The 8,693-nt window shown below is 38.0% G+C and overlaps 1 non-coding gene across 1 annotated transcript; it reads right to left on the minus strand.

The window, feature by feature from the left end:
• Positions 1–452: 452 nt before the first annotated feature.
• LOC128294374 (small nucleolar RNA R71) lies at positions 453–559 on the minus strand. The gene has a single exon (XR_008284686.1). It is a non-coding gene; the product is annotated as a small nucleolar RNA R71 (small nucleolar RNA).
• Between the last annotated feature and the right edge of the window lie 8,134 nt (positions 560–8,693).

Consider the following 8,693-nt stretch of genomic DNA (forward strand, 5'->3'; position numbering starts at 1 on the left):
CACAACTAAGGAGATGGCTAAAACCCAAGAAAATCTGCTACCTCCTGCGATTGCTGCTGATTCAGTAAATCAGAATCCTGCTCCAAACACTATGTATGATTATGCTAAACCTAATTTAACAGGAACTGAGTAATGTATAGTTAGACCTGCTATTGCTTCAAATAATTTTGAATTAAAACCTAACACAATTCAAATGATACAACAGTTTGTTTAGTTTGATGGTTTGCAGGATGAGGATCCCAATGCTCACTTGGAAAATTTCCTAGAATTTTGTGATACATTTAAAATTAATGGCATTTCTGATGACACCATTCGCCTTCAATTGTTTCCCTTTTTACTTAAGGAATAAGGATAAACAATGGTTGAACTCGTTACCATGAGGGTCAATCACTACTTGGGAACAAATGATCGAAAAGTTTTTATTAAAATATTTTCCGCCAGCTAAAACAACCAAATTACGTAATGATATCTCCTCTTTTGTGCAGATGGATTTAGAAACACTCTACAATGCATGGGAGAGATACAAGGACCTTTTGCAAAGATGTCCTCACCATGGGTTACCACTCTGGCTATAGGTTCAAACGCTTCACAACGGCCTGAATCCTTCGACTCGGTAGATGATTGACGTAGCCGCTGGCAGGACTATCAGTAATAAGACAGCTGAGGGAGCTTACGAATGTAACACCCTGAATTTGGGCCTAGAAGTATTGGGCCTTGAGTGCGGGTCCGTAAGGAGGTTGTATATAGGTATTTAATTGTGCAATGAAATAGCACAATTAAATGTTTGCTTTAGTGGTTAATGGCTTTGAGAAGTGTTGGAGAAATCTTGGGTTTAAACTTGGGCTTTAGCAAAAATTTTGGTATTAAGTGAAAAAAAAACCTGGATGCTTGGATAAGGGCCTTTAAAATTATTGTGGTAAATAAATGACACAAGGAAGCATGTAGTCTAGTGGTTGTGGCGTCATTAAGGTTGTATGGGAGCCTAGGTTCAAGCCTTGGCTCTTGCAATTTATTTTGGTTTTTTTTTAGGGAACCTGGACTTTGGCCTTTAGACCTTATAATTAATTGGGGATAAAATATGACACAAAAAGCCTTGTGGCTTAGTGGCAAGTAGCGTGTGGAGCATCGTAGGGGAGGCATGGGTTCGAATCCCATGGCAAGCAAGGAGCATTTATTTTGCTAACAGGGGGAGGCAAGAGTTGGTGTTGAATTTAAGCTCTGATGTTGGAAGGATCCCACATCGGGAAGCTAACATAAGAGGGGATGCGAAGCTGGCCTTAAATAGAGAGAACTATGAGGAGAGTAGAGGTACCTTTCTTAGCTGATCCCTTTCGTTGTATGGCGTGCTCGTTTGGGTTGGGCGTCGGCTAAGAGTGCTCGAAGCGTGGATTAACTCCAGTCTCCTAACAGGTGTGTATTTCTCACTACTCTAGCTGTAGGATGGCTACTTCGGGCCGCGATGGGCCGAAAGGGCCATGTGGGCCCAATGGGCCTACGGGCCCAATTGGATAAGTTGTTTGATTGTGTAGTAAATATTGGACTAGGCTAGGTGAATCTCATATATGTGGCTAGATTTGGGCTAAAAGGGCCACACGAGCGCAGGGCCCATTTAATGAGAAAGGGCTTTAGGCCCATTCGTATTATTATCCCTGTTTAGAATACTTTAGTTTACCAAATTACGAAAATACCCCTGGTTTATAAAATTACTAAAATACCCTTGGTTTGTAAAATCACCAAAATACCCCTGGTTTGTAAAATTACCAAAATACCCTTGTTTTGTAAAATTACCAAAATACCCCTACTTTGTAAAATTACCAAAATACCCCTAGTTTGTAAAACTACCAAAATACTCCTGGTTTGTAAAATTATCAACATACCCTTAGTTTGTAAAATTACCAAAATACCCCTGATTTGTGAAATTACTGAAATACCCTCGACCTGTAAACTTATTAAAATCCCATCGACTTGTAAAATTACCAAAGTACCCTCGATTTACATAATTATCGTTTTACCCTCGATTTACAGAATTATCGTTTTACCCTCGATTTATAGAATTACTATTTTACCCTTGATTTACAGAATTACTGTTTTACCCTCGATTTACAAAATTACTAAAATACCCTTGTATTACAAAATTACCAAAATACCCTCGATCAGTAAAATTACCAAATTACCCTGGTCTGTAAAATTACTAAAATACCCCTGGTTTGTAAAATTACCATAATACCCTTAGTTTGTAAAATTACCAAAATACCACTGGTTTGTGAAATTACCAAAATACCCTCAATTTGTAAAATTACCAAAATACCCCTGATTTACAAAATTACAAAAATACCCTTGACTTTCTAAAAATTATAGAAATACCATTGGTTTACAAAATTACTGAAATAGCCTTGGTTTGTAGATTTACCAAAACACCCTTGTAGGGTGAAATGACTAAAATACCCCTATTAGGTAAAAAGACCGTAAAGCCCCTGTAGGGTAAAGTGACTGTAATACCCCTGTATGGTAAAATGACGAATATGCCCTTATGTTCCGTATGACTGATGTGCTTAGGATTTACATATATTGATATTGGATTAGTTAAGTTTGAGTGGCAGTGGTGGTTATCGTGGCGATTGATTTTGGAAACGTTTCAACTTCAACCCATAACAGGTGTGTACTAACCCTCGTAATAGCTTAGATTAATATTTGCTGAGAAGCCGAAATGCTAAAATACCAGTATTTTGGGAACTTGTAATGTTGTGTTTGGGTATAGATGCAATAAATACGATAAGATCGGTGTATGGATCGATGGAACATGTAAGAACTCAATTTTGTGCACGACGGTAAGTTAGGCCTCAATGGGCTGGAATCGGGCCCATTTGAGTAAAACTGATAGAAAATGGAATCTGGAAAAGTTGCACGTTAACACGGTTAGTACTGTTGTAAAATTTGGATTATGTGGGCTTAATGGGCTAAATCGGCATTCGTAGGGCCCATTAGAGGTTTTGGGCCCAAAAGCCCGAGTTTGATAAAGTGGGTTAAAGATTATTGTTTAAACACTCGAAAATATTGATAATTGTTGATGAACATGGAAAACCCTGATATTTGGTAAAATTACGAAATTACCCTTATAATGTGAAAAATGACTGTTTTGCCCTTGTGTGCAAGTGACTGACTTGGACTGTGTGGTTGACGGATTTGATTGTGAATATATGTTGGTGATATGAATAACTTGACTGTGATTGTTTGATTCAAATACGGGCATGACATTCTGCATACATGACATGTTGCATGGGTTGGGTTTTATAAATGGAGGAAGTGCTAAAAGGGCTATGCTCCAATTTACCGAAAAGGGCTTTGCCCCAGTTTACCGAAAAGGGCTTTGCCCCAGTTTATCAAAAGGGCTTTGCCCCAGTTATTAAAAGAGGCTAGGCCTCCAGATATATGATAAAACAACTATGCTGCCAGTGGTGTGTTGGTTGAGTAGGTTGAATGATTCCCCACATGGTGTGTTGGTTGTTACGGGTGGAGAGTAGCGGATGGTGGGTCGAGTAGTCTCCCCAAATGGGCTTGCATACATCCATTGACATTACATATGATATTGAAATGGGCCTAAGGGCCATACCATTTACAGTAAAGGCTTCGACCCAATGATATGATTTATGAAAAGGCTTCGGCCCAGTGATATGATTTATGATAAGGCTTCAGCCCAGTGATATGATTTATGATAAGGCTTCGGCCTAGTGATATGATTTATGAAAAGGCTTCGGCCCAGTATATGCCAATACTAAATAGGGCTTTGGCCCAGATTATACTGACACTGTATTTTCACTGTTTGTTTGTTATTGGGATTACACACTGAGTTTTTGTAAACTTACCCCGTTTCTAACTGTGCAGGTAATCCCTAAGCTTAGATGGTTTGGAGCTGCGAGGGACTCGGAGATGGCCACACTCTTCGCTTTTCTTTTAATTGCAATAAGTAGCCGATTTATTTCTTTATAAGTTTTATCTTATTAATATTATTATTTGGTTTTGGGTTGTAATAAGGCCATTTTAATTATTTTTCTGGGATTATTTTATTTTATACGCTATATTTTTCTGATAACAATATGAGTTAGACCTAGGGAGCATTTCCAAAATGATAATTGTTTTCAAAATAGCGCAACGATACAATTAATCGGTTTATCAAAAATATCGACTTAAATGAATTCCAACTCGTTTTTCTCAAAACCGAACCTTGCAACAAAGTGTGGCAATGGTTGTGGGCATGTCTAGGATTGGATCCAATCAAAAGCATTGGTACTTAAGCAGCCTTCATGGCTCACCTCCTCTGTTTCGGACACCTACTTGGTGCACAGCTTCCATTCACTTTATTAACTTAGCAAAGACTATCTTTTAAAACACTAAGAAGGACATTGAAAAAGGCATTGGTTTTCTTAAAACCTTCAATGTGACACGTCGAATCCGGCCATAACGTCTGGGCCGGGTTTAGGGTGTTACATTTAGTAGTATCAGAGCCAGGTTACAAAACTCGACTGTGGTATGGGTAGTAGAAAATTATTGTTATTATTATTTTTCTTTTTTCAAAATTGGGGTTTGAAAAAGGTTTTTCTAAAATTTTGTTTTGAAATCTCTCAACGAAACTTGACTTGTTTCTAAAAAGATGTTACTGGAGGTGTGGCACACCGAGTCTCCGGCACCAAATCTGTAAGTTCTCTAACTCTGTTTACTGTTATAGATTGAAATGCTATATTGAGAAACTACTATAAATAGTAGCACAATACTGGAACTCTCTAGTTAGAGTAAATTGTAACGCTTGAATTTAGATTTAGTATCTATTTGGTGTGGGTTCTGGAAATGTAGAAATTGTTTGCATGTGAAATCTATCTGCTCCGATGGATAAATGTTTTGGGTGTATGTTAGTATTATTAGTATCAGAGTGAGCAGCGAAAATGTGGTGGTGTAGTCTGAGAGTGGAAAATTTCGAGGACGAAATTTCTTTAAGGGGGGTAGAATTGTAACACCCCAAATTTGGGCCTAGAAGTATTGGGCCTTGAGTGCGGGTCCGTAAGGAGGTTGTATATAGGTATTTAATTGTGCAATAAAATAACACAATTAAATGTTTACTTTAGTGGTTAATGGCTTTGAGAAGTGTTGGAGATATCTTGGGTTTAAACTTGGGCTTTAGCAAAAATTTTGGTATTAAGTGAAAAAAAAACCTGGATGCTTGAATGAGGGCCTTTTAAATTATTGTGGTAAATAAATGACACAAGGAAGCATGTAGTCTAGTGGTTGTGGCGTCATTAAGGTTGTATAGGAGCTTGGGTTCAAGCCTTGGCTCTTGCAATTTATTTTGGTTTTTTTTTAGGGAACCTGGACTTTGGCCTTTTGACCTTTAATTAATTGGGGATAAAATATGACACAAAAAGCCTTATGGCTTAGTGATAAGTAGCGTGTGGAGCATCTGAGGGGAGGCATGGGTTCGAATCCCATGGCAAGCAAGGAGCATTTATTTTGCTAACAAGGGGCGGCAAGAGTTGGTGTTGAATTTAAACTCTGATGTTGGAAGGATCCCACATTGGGAAGCTAACATAAGAGGGGATGCGAATCTGGCTTTAAATAGAGAGAACCATGAGGAGAGTAGAGGTACCTTTCTTAGCTGATCCCTTTCGTTGTATAGCGTGCTCGTTTGGGTTGGGCGTCGGCTAAGAGTGCTCGGAACGTGGATTAACTCCAGTCTCCTATCAGGTGTGTATGTCTCACTACTCTAGCTGTAGGATGGCTACTTCGGGCCACGATGGGCCAAAAGGGCCATGTGGGCCCAATGGGCCTACGGGCCCAATTGGATAAGTTGTTTGATTGTGTAATAAATATTGGACTAGGCTAGGTGAATCTCATATCTGTGGCTAGATTTGGGCTAAAATGGCCACACGAGCGTGTGGGCCCATTTGGGCTGAGAAAGGGCTTTAGGCCCATTCGTATTGTTATCCCTGTTTAGAATATTTTAGTTTACCAAATTACCAAAATACCCCTAGTTTGAAAATTACTAAAATACCCTTGGTTTGTAAAATCACCAAAATACCCCTGGTTTGTAAAATTACCAAAATACCCTTGTTTTACAAAATTACCAAAATACCCTTAGTTTGTAAAATTACCAAAATACCCCTAGTTTGTAAAACTACCAAAATACCCCTAGTTTGTAAAATTATCAAAATACCCTTAATTTATAAAATTACCAAAATACCCCTGATTTGTGAAATTACTGAAATACCCTCGACCTGTAAAATTATTAAAATACCCTCGACTTGTAAAATTACCAAAGTACCCTCGATTTACATAATTACCGTTTTACCCTCGATTTACAGAATTATCGTTTTACCCTCGATTTATAGAATTACTATTTTACCCTTGATTTACGTAATTCTTTGTTTTACCTCGATTTACAAAATTACTAAAATACCCTTGTATTACAAAATTACCAAAATACCCTCGACCAGTAAAATTACCAAATTACCCTGGTCTGTAAAATTACTAAAATACCCCTGGTTTGTAAAATTACCATAATACCCTTAGTTTGTAAAATTACCAAAATACCACTGGTTTGTGAAATTACCAAAATACCCTCAATTTGTAAAATTACCAAAATACCCCTGATTTGTGAAATTACTGAAATACCCTCGACCTGTAAAATTATTAAAATACCCTCGACTTGTAAAATTACCAAAGTACCCTCGATTTACATAATTACCGTTTTACCCTCGATTTATAGAATTATCGTTTTACCCTCGATTTATAGAATTACTATTTTACCCTTGATTTACAGAATTACTGTTTTACCCTCGATTTACAAAATTACTAAAATACCCTTGTATTACAAAATTACCAAAATACCCTCGACCAGTAAAATTACCAAATTACCCTGGTCTGTAAAATTACTAAAATACCCCTGGTTTGTAAAATTACCATAATACCCTTAGTTTGTAAAATTACCAAAATACCACTGGTTTGTGAAATTACCAAAATACCCTCAATTTGTAAAATTACCAAAATACCCCTGATTTACAAAATTACAAAAATACCCTTGACTTTCTAAAAGTTATAGAAATACCATTGGTTTACAAACTTACTGAAATACCCTTGGTTTGTAGATTTACCAAAACACCCTTGTAGGGTGAAATGACTAAAATACCCCTATTAGGTAAAAAGACCGTAAAGCCCCTGTAGAGTAAAGTGACCGTAATACCCCTGTATGGTAAAATGACGAATATGCCCTTATGTTCCGTATGACTGATGTGCTTAGGATTTACATATATTGATATTGGATTAGTTAAGTTTGAGTGACAGGTTGTGGTTATCGTAGGCGATTGATTTTGGAAACGTTTCAACTTCAACCCGTAACAGGTGTGTACTAACCCTCGTAATAGCTTAGATTAATATTTACTGAGAAGCTGAAATGCTAAAATACCAGTATTTCGGGAACTTGTAATGTTGCGTTTGGGTATAGATGCGATAAATACGATAAGATCGGTGTTTGGATCGATGAAACATGTAAGAACTCATTTTGTGCACGATGGTAAGTTAGGCCTCAATGGGCTGGAATCGGGCCTAATGGGCTTCGGGCCCATTTGGGTAAAACTGATAGAAAATGGAATCTGGAAAAGTTGCATGTTAACACAGTTAGTACTGTTGTAAAATTTGGATTATGTGGGCTTAATGGGCTAAATCGGTATTCGTAGGGCCCATTAGAGGTTTTGGGCCCAAAAGCCCGAGTTTGATAAAGTGGGTTAAAGATCATTGTTTAAACACTCGAAAATATTGATAATTGTTGAAGAACATGGAAAACCCTGATATTTGGTAAAATTACAAAATTACCCTTATAATGTGAAAAATGATTGTTTTGCCCTTGTGGGCAAGTGACTTACTTGGACTGTGTGGTTGACGGATTTGATTGTGAATATATGTTGGTGATATGAATGACTTCACTGTGATTGTTTGATTTTGAATATGGGCATGACATTCTGCATACATGACATGTTGCATGGGTTGGGTTTTATAAATGGAGGAAGTGCTAAAAGGGCTATGCCCCGCCATCAAAAGGGCTTTGCCCGGTTTATCAAAAGGGCTTTGCCCTGATTACTAAAAGAGGCTAGGCCTCGGATATATGATAAAGCAGACTATCTTGCCGGTGGTGTGCTTGGTTGGGTGGGTTGAATCATTCCCCACATGGTGTGTTGATTGGTATGGGTGGAGAGTAGCGGATGGTGGGTCGAGTAGTCTCCCCAAATGGGCTTGCATACATCCATTGACATTACATGTGATATTGAAATGGGCCTAAGGGCCATACCATTTACAGTAAAGGCTTCGGCCCAATGATATGATTTATGAAAAGGCTTCGGCCTAGAGATATTATTTATGATAAGGCTTCGGCCCAGTGATATGATTTATGATAAGGCTTCGGCCCAGTGATATGATTTATGATAAGGCTTTGGCCCAGTGATATGATTTATGAAAAGGCTTCGGCCCAGTAACCATTAAACAAAAGGCTTCGGCCCAGTATATGCCAAGACTAAATAGGGCTTTGGCCCAAATTGTACTGACACTGTGTTTTCACTATTTGTTTGTTATTGGGATTACACACTGAGTTTTCGTAAACTCACCCCATTTCTAACTGTGCAGGTAATCCCTAAGCTTAGATGGTTTGGAGCTGC

Source organism: Gossypium arboreum, chromosome 6 (genome assembly GCF_025698485.1).
Source record: "Gossypium arboreum isolate Shixiya-1 chromosome 6, ASM2569848v2, whole genome shotgun sequence".
Classification (NCBI taxonomy): Eukaryota; Viridiplantae; Streptophyta; class Magnoliopsida; order Malvales; family Malvaceae; genus Gossypium; species Gossypium arboreum.